At 37.4% G+C, this 18,803-nt stretch overlaps 1 long non-coding RNA gene across 1 annotated transcript; it reads left to right on the top strand.

The window, feature by feature from the left end:
* The first annotated feature begins 1,584 nt into the window (after positions 1-1,584).
* Positions 1,585-17,448, top strand: LOC108274537 (uncharacterized). Its single transcript, XR_001814490.3, has 4 exons — positions 1,585-1,916; positions 11,104-11,186; positions 12,230-12,373; positions 17,115-17,448. It is a non-coding gene; the product is annotated as an uncharacterized LOC108274537 (long non-coding RNA).
* Positions 17,449-18,803: the final 1,355 nt, after the last annotated feature.

Here is an 18,803-nt window from a genome sequence, read left to right as displayed (position 1 = left end):
AGGAACATAAATAGTGACAGGATTTATAATGCTGTTCATGAGGTCAAGAAAACATCTTATCTCTGCATCTGGGCAGTTTTTGATGAAAATAGGTTTGAAAATCTCACTGTCAGCAGACTTTTAATGCCACACCCCCTTTCGCACCACTCCACTCATGTCAGCGCAGTGTATTTATTTATGATCACAAAATATATATTTTGTGTGTGTGTGTGTGGATATATATATATATATATACACACACATAGAGAGAGAGAGAGAGAGTGATAGATAGATATATTTGCCAATTCTAACTATGAGTGCTGCATATCAAGGCTTCCTATATACAGCAAATATCTCAAAAGTAAAACCCTATAAACAACCAGGAACCACCAGGAACCTTTTTTTTTCCAGCAACATCCTGCATGATCTGTATGAATGTAAGCACATAGGCTGGAGAGAACATGCTGAGGATTGACTTGGGACTTTGTACACTGGAATTTTTTTTTTTTTTCTCTACTAATAAAAAAACATTAGGTTTTAAAGAATTTTTTTTTCTCTACTAATCACTAATCACTAATCATCTGATCATGGGTTTCATGATCAGATGTTTTCTTATTCTGACTGTAAACAATGCTAAAATTGATTTTCCTGTTTTAAGCCATACATTTCCTTTAAAAAAATATTTTACTACAAAGTTTGTTTGAAAGAAATATCCTGCATTTATTATAACTTTTAGCAAAGACAGAGATAATAAACTTCAATGGGCTAACACTGCTTCGGCGTTTCTTAATGACATGATGACAATGGGTGTGCCCTATAACATCACAGAAATTGAGGAAGTGCCAGGATGTATACGAGTGACATGGGGCCATGCTCTGGCTTGTCCTGCTGCAGATCCTGGAATGGTGTTTACTGTTCAAAGCCAACTGGGCCTTCCAGTTCTCGGCCACTTGATCGTGTTCAGCACAGCACAGCTCCCCCCCTTCAACACAGCACTGTTCCTCATTGGCCACTTGTGTCGTCACGGAGACAACAGCTGTCTCTGGGATGAAGAAGCTACTTTTGGGGTGCCAGCCAGTCTGACTGCCTGCAACTGGAGAATCCCAAAGTCCCTCATGGCCTTCAAAACACACGCTCACAGGAGAGCATTTGGCCTGTAGAGAGAACAGTGCCCTCTAGAGGCCTGACAAATACCTTCTCCTAGTACAACTGCAGATAATCCTAACCCAGATACTGGTCTACTGACCAATTTAAGGGTTATAGATACTTTATAAGTAAACCATATCAATCATATATTCCCAATTTATAGTCAGTATAGCATTATGGGTTCAATACCAGTCTAGTTGCATTTATATTTATTACATTTGGCAGACACCCTTATCCAGAGCAATTTACATTGATCTCATTTATACAAGTAAGCAGTTGATGGTTAAGCTTCTTGATCAAGGGCCCAGCAGTGGTGGTGCTGGGATTTGAACTCATAACCTACTGGTCAGAACTATATCTCCTATGTGTGTGTCTGTGTCAGTTTGTCCATGTGTGTGTGTGTGTGTGTGTGTGTGTGTGTGTGTGTGTGTGTGTGTGTGTGTGTGTGTGTGTGTGTGTCTATCTATTCTGTGAGACAGTTGAGCTGCCCATCATACTCTATGTAGAAGACCTTTCCCTAAGCTGCACCTGCTGCTTGCCCAGCACATTGGCCCAGCCGACTGGTCCAGGCTCTGTATAAGAGTCGGAGTCGGCACAGCCGCCCCACTGGGCTGATACACCCTGGCCTACAGCATAAGAGGACGCCAGCTTTCACAAAACCATGGATGTATGGACAGAATATTGAGGATTACACTTGGAGTAGGAGGAAAGACAGGAAGAAAGGCCTGAGAGTCTGTGTTTGGCCTCTGACCTGGATCAGCAGTCCACCTGGATTGTATTGTTTTCAAGAAGTATGTTAGAAGAATTGTATAGTATTATTGCTAATGGATGTTCAACTAAAGCTTATGATTGGTGTTGTTAAAATATTATATCTTATTAGTAGTTAGTAGTATATCTTACTAGTATTAACAATTAAATATAGTTATCTTGCTATGTTTTATTGTTGTTGTTTTTTTGTTTGTTTGTTTTTTGCTGATACAGTTTTAAAGCAATGGACGTTTAGACGTAAAGTTTCAGGTCTCTGGGAACTTAGCAACTGCATTTACCGATATCACTGTACATATAATATTTATGGCTAACACTGTATCCTTGTGTCAGCAGAGCTTTTTTTTTCTTCTTTCTATCTCCATCATCACAGAATATACTTCTATGAAGACAACCAGACATTTAAATATGGACATAATAATATAGTTATAATATCTTGATAGTGTTAAGATAATGTCACAATATTTTTCCCTCTTCCTAGAAGTCAGCAGCCAGAGCAGGCAGGGCAGGTTATATAAAAATAGACAAATGGTTTAGGTTTCAGTCCAGGTCATCATGAGACAGATCTCCAGTAAAGAATGCAGAGCCATTGCAGAGGAGAAATAGTTTGTGCTGCAATGTCACTGTAGGCCTGAAACATGCTATGACGCTGTATTCACTTCACCTCTTCAGACATACTTGGATAGGATTCTCTCTCTGTATTTCTCTCTCTCTCTCTCTCTCTCTCTCTCTCTCTCTCTCTCTCTCTCTCTCTCTCTCTCTCTGTTGATTGACAGACAGGGCAGGTGTGGGTTGTCCCACAATCCCCTGATCTCCCCACCTGTTCACCGCACGCTCCCTTCAGCCCTTGACCAGATGACCAACTTTTATTTTTTACCCAGAAGCCTACAGCAGCAACTGTGGCCCTTCATAAATAATGACTCGTCCAAACACACCCTACCTAACACAGACTCTCTCTGTATGAACTGTTAACCAAAGGTTACTGGTGTAAACCCTGCTCATGACCTCTGACTCCTGACATCATATTTTATCTCATTGAAATACATTGGGTATGAGCATGGCTAAAAAAACATCTAGAAAGAGTGAGTCATAAACATCAATTCTTCTTTCTATGCATATTCACAGATTATCTCCAATATAACATTTAGAATCATTTAAATTTGCATGTAATAAATGAGCTACATTTAATATGAATGAACAAATAGCCTAATGTGGGTAATTGCTTTGTAAGTGAATATTTGACCCCACTTTAATTACCTTTCCTCACCACTGTAATTACCTTTCTCGTCAATTAGCTTAATGAAAGTCATAAAATGGCATATTATATTTGTCATATTTTGACTAACTAACCTGAAAACCAAGCATAATAACTCTTTCGATAAGGCAATTTAGAGACGAGACAAGATATGATAACACAATTTAGTCAGACATTACTCACTGTAACATTGATATAGCAACAATTAACAATTAATCCCTATATATTTCTACTTATTTAATTGGGAGGACAGACATCTTAATAGATCATCAACAACATATTAATAGCCTAAATAATCACCACTCAAATCACAAATATTTGAAATGTACTAGGTATGAATCATGATACAGTATTAGGACTGTAGTATGGGACTAGTATGTTAAGAATGTCCTGCGTGTGGCACTTCTTATAGTCATGCTGTCTGCCTATGAATTTAAGTACACAGTGTGTGTCTGAGTGTAAAATCGAGGTTAGGAGATAAATTTGGGTTCCCCTAAATAAACAATAGAAAACTATGAAAGCAGATCTTTGCAAACATACCAGTGCCAGTTGGAGTCATGTTTGGCCCTCTGAGGGTGGCCTCATTATGATTTGAGAACTAAACTGGAAAGAATGTCTCTGTTGAACAAGCCAGTTTCCTCACCGTGCAAAATCAAGTGAGGTAATTCGCACTTTAACAAGCGATGACACTATGCACAAAGTATGAGAACAGTCATGGCCACTATCGATGACAGGCAAAAAAGATTTTTACCCTTAGATTACAGACAGTGCTGTTCACACATTTTAAAGATGCACTGATGCTCCGAACACAAGATCCTTTTTTATTTATGTCAAAAGAATCCAGCAGATTTGTCTTTTTACTATAGGGCCATCACTGTAATTTTAGAAGGTGAGGAGTTCATGAGACATTCAGTCAGGCAACAGCACAGCGCCGGCTGCATGCAGTCTCTCTGAATCTATGCTCAGCTTTTGAGTCAAGACTCATTCATGATGATATATTATACATCATCCATCTATAACAGTGCAGTCATTCGCTTAGTCATTTACATTCACTCATACTGAAACTGATGATGGATTTGAAAGAGTATAATTTGACCTTATTCAAACACTTAATCAAACAAAAATCCAAACAGATAATGTAAAAGTCTGCCAACTGTTAAAATACATCTGAAATCAAACATGTCATTTTTATGATTAAGTGCTCTTAGATGACTGATTCCAATTATATAAATTGAAGTTCAGATCAAATTTGTTAAGACACTGCAAAAGCCACATTTAAGACAGAGACTTTCTCAGTTCCATAAAGAAACAAATAATAACTGTGCTAGTTAGCAACTCAACAATTCATGTCTGAGAGTAAAGGGTAATGTGGTTCTTTTATCCACAGTGTTTGCATGCTAAGCTAGCTAAACTCATTAAAGACACATTTAAACACAAATTCAAAGTGATCATTTATAAGTATGCCAATTGTTAAAGTGCCCATAGAAGGACATTTTTTCCTCTCATTTTTATGGTTAGGCGTCTTTTATAGCTATTTCCAATTATATGAATGTTTGGTTCCACACTTTTAGACTAATCATGCTCAAAATCACAGGATAAATTGGTAAGGGTCATTCCATCTCAAGTGGTCCAATACAGGCTGCTTAACTGTTTTTAATTTTCCTCTTTTTTTTTTTTTCTTTTTTTTCTTTTTTTTTTTTTTTGAGTGATTACCTCTGTGTATTGGCATTGCAAAACCACCAGTTGTTTAATTAATTATTTTATTTTGCTTGGTGTACCTATGACGGCCATCTTTGTGTCATGGCACCCACCAACTTTTGGCTATACAGCTATTTATGGAAACCTCAATATCTCAGCCCAGTTTGGTCCTAGCTCCTCAGAACAAAAACTGATCTCTAGAGCACATTACAAATACATGTACATGTACATTTATAAACATTTTGCACATTCATGTTCCTTTCACTTAGAACTTAAGTCCAAATGTAATGCTCAGGTTTGCTCACAGTTCCACATTTAGGGTCAATTTTTAATGTGAAGGGTTCGAGTCTCAGTCTTAATTTTTTTTACCTAAGTATGGTACACAACATTTCAGGTTTGAGACTTTTCTTTTTTTTTATGGATGTGAGAAAGTGCATTAAAAAAAAAAAATTTCCTCACTTTCTGGTTGAATATCTCTGCGGGGTGACCAGATACGAACCTGAACTTTTCACAGAAAATCTGCTGTAAAAATTGTGGATTTGAATTTGGAAGTAAACTCTGCATGACAGTGGACCTTGATTTGATGAATCAGCCTGATTTACTGAGCTGTAGTAACTTGCTGTTTTTATCAGGTGAAACAATACCATTGCTCTGTTTATGACACTGTTCACTTGTAAAACACCCAACTGAACACTGTACCCTTCCATATTGATAAAATCCATTCACACATACCAACTGTACACCTGTACCAACATGATAGATCAGACAGTTTTAGCTACTGTTAAATAAAAATACAAATCAATACTCCTATACTGAAATCACACCCATGTGTATATAATTATTGCAAACTACTTTATTAACATTTGGCTAGCCACATAGCTATTTGGGACAATAGACCAAGTCCAGATTGTAGAAATATGGGCATATTTGGATTTTACAGAATTTCTCAAGAAAACTTTGACCAAACATTTGTCAAATCATTTCCAAGCAAATAGAAAGTCCTTATGTGTTATCACTGACAGACACGGTGGAATTTCATAATTTCATATTTATATATAATCATAAATTCTGGAATTGTTCATGTAGAGATTTCAGTAGTTTATTGGGTGTTAAAAACAATTAAGAAATTTGTCTACATTTAATGGCTTAAAACATGCGTATATATTTATATTATGTACTTACCTAATAAACCAAAGTGACCTTTTTGATTCTTTTGTATTACTTGGGTTACTCTTGTGTTATAATGTGTGGCCATGAGAGAACAGTAGATACTTACTGGAAATGTGTATACTAATGTTTTACTGGTATGAGCACTGAGAGTGTATGACTCTGCCTCTATCTGGGTTTGAAGTCTGAGTGTGCCATGTTGGAATTCTATTCTTTCAACATGCCACAAAGCCTCACTACACACGGATTATCCAGCCAGTTTGAAAAAGATGTGTGAAATTGTGATGAGCACGGAAATAATAGAGGAAAGTGTGTGTGTGGAGGGAGGAGGGGGGTCTTGGTGTGGGTGTGTGCATGCATGTGTAACGTATGCCGGGTGTCGCACGCTAGTGTGTAAGTTGATATGTAAGTGTGTGTATGCCAGTGTCATAGGTGTAATGGTAGAGCTTCAGCATGTTCCTCTTATTCCCAAGGCTTTATTGAAAGATGCATCATAAAATATTTTTGCTGATTAGTTCTACTTTTAATTTTGTTTTTAGAAGGAAAAAAATGAAGAAAAAAATCCAATTTTACACAGTGAAATGACATGAGAGCTCATTGGTTGAGTTAGATCAATTAAATGTATTTCATATTGCCTATTGCCAAGCAGCCTTGATCAATTTAACCAATAATAAATATAAGATCAGTGTGAGGATAGGCACAGGAATATTATTATGTATGAATGATTTATAGGAATAATTTTAGGATCTTTCTGGAACAATATTTATTTTGAGTATTTGTCTAAAGTAATGTGCATTTTTGTTGACCATGTTTGTACTGCATTTGTGATTATTATCTTAACTTACTAATAAAGAAGAAGTTTATAGGAGTGTGGTGGGCAGCTAATATTAAATAATCAGGCTATATACCATATAAAACACCTCCAAACTATTGGAACAGACAATTAATTTGTTTGTGCTTTACACCAAAGACATTTTGATTTGAGATCAAAAAATGGATATGAGTTTGAGATTTCAGTTTTATTTCCTTGTATTTACTTCTAGATTTGTTCTAAAACATGAAACATAAATTATCCATCCATCTTCTATACCACTTATGCTTTTCAGCATCACAGTGAACCTGGAGCCTGTCCCAGGGAGCATCGGGCACAAGGCGGGGTACACCTTGAGCAGGGTGCAAATCCATCACAGGGCACACTCCCATACACACTCACACACCACGGACACTTTGTATGTCTTTGGACTGGGGGAGGAAACTGGAGTACCCTTAGGAAAAACGGGGAGAACACGCAAACTCCACACACAGGGCCACGGTGGGAATCAAACCCCCAACCCTGGCGGTGTGAGGCGAACGTGCTAACCACTAAGCCACTGTGCGCCCTGAAACATAAATTATGTAAAACGTAATTTAAAGTAAATAACACTTAATATTTGTTTGCATATCCCTTGCTTGCAATAACTACATCAACCCAGAGACTAACTGACATCACCAAATTGTTGGTTTCTTCTTTTGTGATGCTTTTCCAGGCTTGTACTTCCACTTTTTCCCCCTGAAAAAGTCATTTGTTGAGTCCACAGTGTGTTTTGGATCATTGTCTTGTTGCTTGTTAAAGTTCCTACTGATTAATTCGGATGCATTTCTTTGTAAATTGGGAGACAAAATGTCCCTGTAAACTTCTGAATTCATTCTGCTGCTACCATCATGAGTTACATCATCAGTAAAGAATAATAAGTCTGTTACAGAAGCAGCCATGCAAGCCCAAGCCATGACACTACCTCCACCATGTTTCACAGATGAGCTTATATGTTTTGGATCATGAGCAGACCCTTTCATTATCCACACTTGTTTCTGTCATCAGCTATTGTTTTTTTTGGCTGACCCATTCGGTGTCTGTTTCTCAGTACACCAGTGGTTTCATTTTTTTCAAGACATTCCAAACTGCTTCTGCAATGCCTCTGATTGATTTTCCCTCTTTTCATAGCTTCAAAATGACTAGCTTTTCTCTCATCTTATCTCTGATCTTCATGTTTGCTTATCCTTTTTAAAAACAAATGCAAACTTCACAGTTGAACCTGAAGGCTAAAACCAAGAGTAGATGTTCAGAGCTATTTATTGTTTAAACAATCACTTTAACAGGGAACACCTATGTAACAAGAAACACCTGTCAGTCCTATATTCCTATATGGTTTATATATTTTTGTTCACCTACAAATTGGGTGGTGTGATACAAAATGTTTGATGTCATTTAACACATCTACATGTAAATACCAGGAAATAAAAGCTGAAATTCTCATATTCATCTTTTGATCGCAAACCCAAATGTCTTCCATCTACAGCAAAAACAAATCAACTGGCCTTGCTATTTCAGTAGTTTCTGAAGGGAGTGTATATGCCTTAAAATGTAATGAGATTTTGTTGCACAGAGAAAAAAACATGTTAATATTTTAGAAGCACAAATCTTAGGATGTTACAGTAAAGTGGTATGGTGACTATGGCATGCTGTGATCATTTCATCAAAAATAATGGCTTACTGCTACTTTATGCCTTACTGGTATGGTTGAGTCCTGATATAGACTGACAATTGGGAACTTAAAAATGTGAAATCCAAGCTATCAATCTATTTATGATTAACCGAGAGGTTTTCTGTCAAGAGACATTTATTTACATTGAAAGAAGGAGTCTCCAGTTTTCTTAAGTTTTCTGCCACTGGAAAGTCTTCAGTATGGAGGACTTTGTGCTTTGAGTTTCTAGGTAGAGACAGAGAAAAAAGGCTGCTGAGGGAATGACAGTTTATAGCTGCCATAATGGAAGTGATGACTAACTTGTTTACATTAAATATTGGGTTGTACAGTTATTCCTCATTAATTGTTCACCTTATTTCTTCATTATAGATCAAATGCAAGTGTGTAGACTAATTATGGAGCAAATAATCTGGTACGTCACACTACAGTTTACAAGAGCAATGCACAATGTAATGTACTCTTACTTCTTTTTATCCTTGACTTACAGTATATACTTGACCTTTTATCTTTGACTTTGTCTGTTCTGTGACCCTTTTTTATATTTTCTTATGTTACTGGGCACATATATTAAAAAGCAAAGTGAACGCCTTCATGAACTATCATTTGTCATATCATTATAAGGTCTACATAAAGTATACATCCAGATATTTTATTTGAATTTATTTTTTTTATTTTTTATTTTTTTTGCTTTTGTGAAAGAAACATTTGCAGAGCTCCAAAGCTGCGCTGTTGACAGATCATCGTTTAATTAAAGGAAAGCTTGTGAGATTCCATGTGACCATAAATACATGTCAAATACAGGATGTCCTGTAAATATAACTTTACTCTTACACCTTATTGCAGGAAGATCTGAGGGCTTCTTGCACAGCTGGGCTTCTCGAGAGTGGCTATTCGACAGGCATCTAATTGGGCTGCTGTGTGAACAATCCTCAAGTGACTTTTAATCAGGACATGTTCAGCTTATTTCCTCATTACAGATAGTAGATAAATGATAAATGCAATCCAATTAAAAGTGACTGTGCTTACTATAGAAGGTTTAAAAAATATATATTTAGCAATAGCAAATATCCTTCATTGATTAAGGGACATGCTGTAGTGTGACCCGTTGGATCGGCAGGATTAATTGTATGTGTATTTTCCTTGGTGAACCTGTCAGGAGCAGTGTTTTGATCAGAGAGGCAGATTAAAGGATTGCAGTGGAATGTAAACTCTAATTGGCCCTGCAGCAGGAGGGTGAGAAAAGTCTCTGGACAACAACTGACTATATCTGAGTTGAAAGTAAAATTAAATGCTGTATTATAGATACTTTGTAGGGAAGAATTATCTTCAGAAGTATCTTGGCCTGGATGTAAATAAAGAAAAATGTGTATTAGCTCATTAACATTCCAACTTCAAATTGTTGTATTGTGTTTTGTGTTCCTATTCAATGAATGCATGCATGCACATAGACATGCACCCACACACACATACACACACTCACACACCATGAGGAGCTGATGCAAGTTGTTTTATTTCAAAAAACTGTCAGCAACCACTAGCAAATCCAGTTGAACATCTGTACCTTCTCAAACATGGCTATACTTTTTTCTTGGTCAATAAGTCTCTCTCTCTCTCTCTCTCTCTCTCTCTCTCTCTCTCTCTCTCTCTCTCTCTCTCTCCATCCAGTGGTCTTCTGATGGGCCAACACAGCTTTCATTTCAAAAAGCTGGTGAAAATGGTCCCATGGTCTACAGCTGGTCCAGAGGACCTTACTTTGAAATCAGAGCCGGCTTTCGAGTTGTTTGCATACCACATGTAAGCAATGTGCTGGTTCGAGGAACCGCATTAATTAATGGACAGGATCATGCCGGTCCCTCCAAGAGACACAGTCTCTCACTTGACTTCCACTTTCTGTGACTGAACACATATAAGAAAAATCTTGATGTTGACTGTCTAACCATTCCTATAGGCAACGTTTATTTTTTAACCATATGAAGACACACAATGTAACATTTAATTTGTGTAAATGTCATCTATTTTTGTGTTGAGGAGTGTTCTGGATGCAACTGTAGTCTGATTACAAATGTATCCCTTGATCTAACCAACAGTAGCCCCTGTGAATCAGAAGTGAGTGTATTCAAGGTGTGGATCCTGTTTCCCATCCCAGCCTCCTCTGGAGTTCCTCTAACAAATGGGGCTTCACTCTTAACCATGTATTAGTAGCTCATTATCATCCAGCTGAGAGCCCTTCACACTCTGACTTTTTCACTTCTGAATATCTGGGACATACCACTTATTATACCCACCACCCTTATATCCCATAAACACTGTAGTTGCTCAGTGTCAGGAGAATTGGAGGTCCTGCTCTAACAGGCTGAGTGTGATATCCAACAGTTCTCTCTCTTCTTTCCTCTCTACCCCCCAGAATGATGCTAGAGTATTAAGCAATTCATTCCTTTCTGTGGTTCTCTTAAAGCATATTTTTCACCTATTATTTAAATTCCTTTACCATGGTTGTGCAGAGAGGATATCTCTAATCTGAATAGTACAGTATATTCACGTTTCTTTCTTATTCTCTTCTTCTCTGTTTAGGACAGATGCCGAATGTCTGAAGTGTCACAATACTTCCCAGCCATCTCTCATTATCCCATGCAGATGTTAAACAGCCAGCCAGTGTGAGTATTAAATGGCCTCAAATCTAATCGATATCAAAACCCTATTAAGACTCAAGGGAAACCCTAAGCCCTATGCTAGCTCTCAGATTTCACCCACTCGTAAAACTCTAGATTTTTTCTTTCTCAAAAGCCAGTGTTGCACAGATCACACGCTGTCCTGACTTCAAAGCTGACTTGGCATCAGAGGGCTATGCTTCCACGGCCTCAGAAGGTCTCAGTTCCACCTATTCTCTCTGTGTTAGCATCCCTAGATAGTCTGGCTGGTCTGTGTTTGAAGTGTATAATCAAGTGAATCACGCATTAGCTTTTATCTCACCGTGAGGCCCTTCGTTTTGGGCCCCTGAAACAAAAGCATTAATAAAACACGTTGGCAAACAGTGTGTCCAACATGGAAAAGTGATCCTGGACTGGTATTACTAAGGCATGGTTAAGGGGAATTGAAAGATTAAATAATGGTTGTGTCCACAATGACTTTAAAGCAGTTAATCCTCTCCATCTGGGTCTGGCAATTGTTTGATATTTATGGTTGATCATCAGGCTTAATTGGTTTGTTATTCTTTATGAATGGCATATGAATGGAAGGTAGTGGAGTGTTTAGTTTTCATTCAGGTCCTTTATTGTTCACACCATGATACTGGTTTCATCTTGTGGGGGTCCCCCAACCCATTTTCTGGTACTTTTTTATTAGAGGGAATTGTATAGGTCTGTCAGAGGGTCATTTAGAGCAGACATTTTAAGCTGGATGGTAATGCTCAGTGTGTTTCAGCGTTAGAGAGGATTACTGATATATTAGATCAGAGAGAGTTTCTCACAGCAGAACAGAACTCAGTTTATATCTGTATGAAATATGAGTATATGCCTCCTTCCAGCTTGCTTCTTTTAACACAGCTAGATCTGGAATGTGTTAATTAACCATTGTTGTGATTGACCTTTCTCTGGCTTAGTTCATGGTTGAATCCAACATTCATATAGTATTTAATGGATCTACAAAGCAGTCCACACAGCATTCTTAAGACTTTTTCCTGTATGACTCTTGATTCCAGGGTATTGCTCTGAGTGCGTCACCGCATGTGTCTCATGGCTGATGGCTCTGCAAGACTCCACCTTTAGCCCATTTATGTGATGGATGGGTTTATGGCTCTATTCTTGTCTTCAGTGTCAGTAGGAATCCAACCATGCAGAACTTAGTAAGTGACCTTTCTTTATCTCTCTCTCTGTTTGTTTGTTTTTTAAATGGGTGACTCGTATAAGATGGCAGAGTATAAGATGACCCGCTATATTCAGTATCTTTTTAAATAGCCTTTTGGCATATTAGTCTGGTAGACGATCCAGCAAATATAATAGTGTGCCTGCTCATCTTTATTGCTAAACATTGTATATGGAGGTTGTGTCATGCTTGTACTGTATAATACTTAAAGAAATCTTGCATCGCTGTTGTCATCATTAAGGAGAAAAAAATCCAGAAAACTGTGTTTATCTACATGCATTTGATACATGAGATTCTGAGGTATGTGTTTTTATGCTTTCATGTATTTTTGTCCATCTCTCTGTACTTCATAACCTTACAGGCACATCACTCTGTAGTAGAATAAAAACTGACCACCAGAGGGCTCTGTGCAGCATCAGCGGCCTATACGCCAATGTTTCTGAGAACAATGCTGAATATTCCATCTCCAGTTTTCAGTTAAAATAAAATCAACAACGTGATAATAGCAGTGTGCAGGCTTAACCTGGGAGTCTACCCAAACATCCCAAGCATTAAGAACCCACATGCATTCACATCCACAAACAAAACTATGAGCCATAATCAATAAAAACAACTTGATCCCAGAGCCATGCAGTCTTCAAACAAGTGCTGACAGCCCTCACTGCATGTTCAAGACTTTAAAATGGGTTTTAATGTTGGTGGAGTATTAACCATGTGGGATAGAGATAGGTGACATGGGACATAGCTGGCCCTATCTGTAGCTTGTGTTCAGTGAGATCTACGCTGTGTTAACCTGCTACAAGTTACTGGCCATGCAGGCTTAACGACCACCGGGGCCTGTGTAATGCTAAGCAATGGTAATAATAATAATAATAATAATAATAATAATAATAATAATAATAATAATAATAATAATAGTAATAATAATAATAACAATAACAATAATAATAATAATAATAATAATAATAATAATAATAATAATAATAATAATAATAAACTGATTAATTTATGTAGCACATTTCCATTTCAATTTTTTTTCCATTTTAAACAAATCATTAAGATAAAACCAATTGACACTATTCATTAATGAACGATAAGTTTATGAAAATGTGGAGTGCACCCCATATTAAGGTCCCTCTCTAATAGTATATATTATCATAAAATTCATTTTTACTTTCAGTTCCATCCTTTACACATGACCATATATAATATTGCACATGTATTGTACATTATATGTTCTGGTAGGCTATAGAAGGATGATGTGAAGCTGCTGTGTGCCAGCATGGAGGAACTTGGCCCCTCTCTGCAGTCATCACAACCCCTCCATGCTCTTTGTCTGCCATTAAATCTCTGAGGCTAAAATCGTCACAGTATGCTTTTCCTCTATTCGTTTGGCTCTCTCTCTTTGCTTGTGCCAAGCAGCTAAACACCAGTGAAGCCTCAGTCAGAACAGCCAGTCCGCCCAACAGCAGCTTAAGGCAGTGGGCTCACAGCTGCCCGAGTGTCTTGTAAAACACAATACAACACTGAACAAATGCACCAGAAAAGGAATGTGAAATGATAAACACAAGGGTAAAATTAGATTTGGTTGTGAATTGCTTAAACTATATAAAGTACTGTTTAAATGTTCAGTGCTGAAGAGCTTAAAATCAGTGTTCTCTTTAATAAAAAAAAAAGAACATTTTGTTGCAGATACATAAACAGATTCTATGCTACTTATTAGGATTCAAAACATTTGAAGGAAGCTGTTAAAAAAACGTTTGCAAAATAGTGTAGCAAAGGTTGTTTTTTTTCTATGTGAATTGTGCTACCAAAAATTACTACACAAAAATATATCATTATAACAAATGAACTCAGCTTGTGTACTGTATTATGTTTGTTAATAGCAAAACCCCTTAAATGTGTTGTAGCATGTATGTGAAAACATTAACAGAATTTATATACCTGCCATTAATGTGTAAATGATTAACCGACATATCATGGATCAAATGATCAATGTGTAAATGATTAAACAGACTTATTCTGCATTCTCAAATATTCTCATGATATTAAACCTACATCATGTATATTGTTACATATCTCACAGTTGTATCAAGCCCAAAATTGTATTTATGTAATACAGATAAACAGTTGACTATAATGCAGTTATTAATACACCCATAGTAATAAACAATGGATAATAGCTATGAAACGTGAAACCAGTAATGATATATACTATGAAAATGCATGGCATTTTATACACTGCAATGTTTATTATGCATTATGAATTGTTTAAAAAATGTAAACAGTTACTATAGCCTTCCTGTCTGGCCAGTCTCCTCTAAGCTCTCTGTCATTAACAAAGCATTTGTGCCCACAGAATTGCCACTCATTGGATATTGTTTGTTTTTCACACCAGTCTGTGTACCCTCTAGAGATCAACTGTTTCTGAAATAGTCAAACCATCCTGTCTAACACCAAAAGCCATGCCACGGTTAAAGTCACTGAGATCACATTTTTCCCCCATTCTGATGTTTGATGTGAACATTAACTCTTGATCTGTTACTGCACTATTTTATGCATTGTGCCGCTGTCACAAGATTGGCTGATATTTGCACACACTAACCGTCCACTTTAATAGGAACACTTATACTTCTGCTCATTCACACAATTATCCAATCAGCTAATCATGTTGCAGCAGCACAGTTTTACAGATTTTTTTTTTTTTTTTTTTTTTACCATGCCATGACAATTATATTCATTTTCTTATGTTTTTATTATACATGTTCTATGTGTAATGCATAGATACATATGACAGTATGACAAATCTCTGCTTCTCTGGCACCTGTAGCAATGAGCTGTCCTCTGCTGCGCGGGCAATTAGAAATGCTGGTTAAGCATAGAGTCTCCAGGGAGAGCCGCAGGCACTGTAAAGCCTCTCAGTGAACTCACACACTCACATGCATCCAGCCTGACGCCCCCATTTGCCAGTAATCCTTCACAGTTCAGGCAATGTAGGCGTTGCACGCGAAAGCCTCGACACCCCATGCCAACCACCTTTAACACCACTGACCTAAAAGCATGACAGACACACATGTGCATGGATACACACACACACACACACACACACACACACACACACACACACACAAACACACACACACACACACACCACATCACCCCGTACACATGCAGGCCTTGTGTGGAGGATTTCTCTTCATCTCTCTTTTTTTCCCCTCTTTTTCATGGGGGCATCTTTTTTTTTTCATTTGCTCTACAACATTTGTTCATGCAGCTGAACATGTGCAGCACAATTTCTTGATTCTTCCAGGGGCAGACAGCTGCAGTGCAAATTACACTAAAGCCGTTTGCTTTGGGAGGATTAGGGCCATACAGTGTGTGTGGAGTGGAGGCAGGGGGTTCAGGCTTCCCCATGGGCCATATTAACCCCATCCGGACCAAAAAACACAACAAAACTCATGCACACTCAGCACCCTCACTGAACACTGGAACAGGGCATGAGACTCCTACTGACCCTAATAAAGACAAGAGAATAGCCTAGATATCAATAAGTCACTCTAAAATATTAAAGGAAGTAAAAATCATGATCAAACTGATTTCCTGTGACGAGATATATGGAAATGTGCTCTCAAATACGTCTTATCAGTGATTTTTAACTATAAGTTTATACTGTATGGGTTTCCTGGCCTTGGAAGGGCAAATTCTAAGCCACCAATCCACCCCACCCTTGAACATGAATCATTTTAGCACCGAAAATATATTGATTTCCACAGGAAGACGTTAAAACCCCCTGAAAAATTGTGTCTGTAATATGACGCCTTGCAGCAGAGTGAAGGGATTTTCGTTGTACTAAGAGACTCTTGTGTGTATGGCTCTTGCTCCCCCTTCAATTTCGTCAAATTGGCAAACTGTGCCAAGTAAGGAGCCTTTTATTTTGGCTTCTCGTGACTGATGCAGGGCCAGGAGTCTTATCCGACTGGGCAAGGAGTATGATACATTTGTTCTGTTGACAGACTTCGATTAGACCTTCACTGACCTGAAAAACATGAAGAACGTGCTAAATTCCCTTTGATTCCATGTTAAATGGCTTGAGTTTGATCAGAAACAGGGTAACAGATCAACCATTTACAAAATGGTTACACAGTTCCTGATTACAGAGCATAGAATTTTATAGAAAGTATCGAACAACAAATCGGTTTTAGAATAAAGAATACATAAATGATATCACTATTGCCAATGTTGAAGAGGTTTTAAAGCATTTGTAGTATGCTTTCAAACAATTTGATATGTTTCCATAATTTTTACCAGGGGATATAACTCAGTCAGGAAGAATTCTGACAGAGCACCATGTCATTGCATTTGTATGCCAATTTGGGTTTCTTCCTCTTACTAAGACTGAAGGAATTTGCTTCTCACCTTTTGTAAAGGCCGTTTTTTTTTTTTTTGTTTTTTTTTTTTTTTTTAGAAAAGTAGTGTTAACAGACAGATTCCATGTGTTTTAGGGTCTGGGGCCACGATTCCATGCTTTACTAAGAAATCTTATTAGACCAGATGAGGTAGAGAATGGTTAGTGCCATTAATCAGCTGTTTTCATTTCTGTCAGATTAACAAAGGTCAGTTCACATATTCTAGTAAACCTTTTAAATATGTTTCTATTTTTCCAGACATTGTGTAAGCAGGTTGAGACACTTGTTTCCCTTCTGTGAATCTCTCTCTGTTAGAGTCAGCTTGATGAATCACTACAAAACAACACTTTTCAAGAGGCTTACTGAAGATGTGTAGACAACACTTGACCTGGGCTCAAGCAGTGCGAAACCTTACACCACCTCTCTGGTGAAATGGAACCTGTTAGTACCCCACATCTGGGTCATGGCAAGTGTAGGTGGTGTGTATAGAAGTTCATGTTTGTGGTCATGTGAATATGTGTGTGTGTGTGTGTGTGTGTTAAACCTGTATCACCTCAGTGATTAGAAAACCATCTGCAAGTATCTAGGTGTCATTATCTCTTTGTGGGACTGTGTAGACATACGAGTGTCTTTATGAACGCCCACACACGCTGACAGCTTGCTCATATTTATTTTGCTGTGCAGTGCTGTGTTTTCGGATGCCTTTCTTCATCATCTATGCTGGGATCCTTATGGATTTGCTGTCAGGGCTCGGGAATGGGCAATATTTTGGGGAACTGAAATAAGTAAAATACATAATGCAGAAACACACAATAAATGCTATTTTGTAATTTTGTCTTTCCTGAGTATGAAAGACAGTATGTAATTTGTAGTCAGAATGCATTTGTGTTTTGTATTTTTGTACTTTTACAATACAGAAAATGCAGAAAATACAGAAAAAGTTTGATGGCATCGTTTAATTGACGCTCATGCGAGTCTGGTAGATTTTAGATCAGGTAATCACAATCACAAGAACTGCTCTATAGCTACAAACTTTGTGCAGCACCATAAACTTATCTCTGAAGGCAGTACTTTCCATTTGTGAGCAAGTCAAGAACAGCACAGCAGCTTCCAAATGTCAAGAAGGAAATGGAGACATGTGCTGACTTATTTGTTTCTACTGAGCATGTTGGAAAATCCTTAACTGCTGTTGTTTGATATTTACTATATTTTAGTGTATTAAAAAAATTACCATGATCAGTAATTCAATTAATTCAATTTCGTTGTGTATTGGCTTTAACGAAAGACATTATCACAAAAACTTTACAGAAATTCAGGTCTAGATCTACTTTCCAAATGAGCGAGCCAGAGAAAGAAACTTTGACAGGAATCAAACTCAAAATGTAACCCATATCTCCCAACTGACACCAGATAGTGAGAGTTAGTGATAATGAGAGTAATTGCAGGATATGTAATACAAGGGAAAAAATTGCTGATATCACTAAAAGATTAAAACAGAATATTAGGCATAAACATAATGTGAATAGGAGTCTTAGCTCTAAGACAGGTTTTTAGTGGACTATAGTACATGCCATTTTGAAAAGTGCAAATCTCTAGGGAAATATTATCCATTGAAGCATGAAGGTGAGTCATAAATGCAAATCAGGCCAGTTATTAATAGTGTACATACAGTTTGACAGGCACCAATATATAACACCTTAAATAACTGGGGGGAAAATGATGGTAATAACAAAATGTCCTAGTTTACCAAAACTCCCTATGCACAGTAAACATCACACCTGTACTTTTATTTAAAAGAGGAGCTGTTAGCAGATTGCATGACTAAAGAAGAAGATTTTTACGCTAGATGTAAAGATTGAGACTGTATCTGATCACCAAACCCAAACGTAGGAAAAAGTAGATTATTTTCATTATTCTAGGATACAGGATACCCTGTAGAAGCTGCACATTTTGATCATTGCAAATATGATGGATCATGATATACTGTAACTTTGCTTAGGTACT

The sequence above is a fragment of the Ictalurus punctatus genome, chromosome 14 (genome assembly GCF_001660625.3).
Source record: "Ictalurus punctatus breed USDA103 chromosome 14, Coco_2.0, whole genome shotgun sequence".
Classification (NCBI taxonomy): Eukaryota; Metazoa; Chordata; class Actinopteri; order Siluriformes; family Ictaluridae; genus Ictalurus; species Ictalurus punctatus.
This window is presented reverse-complemented; position numbering and strand designations above follow the sequence as displayed.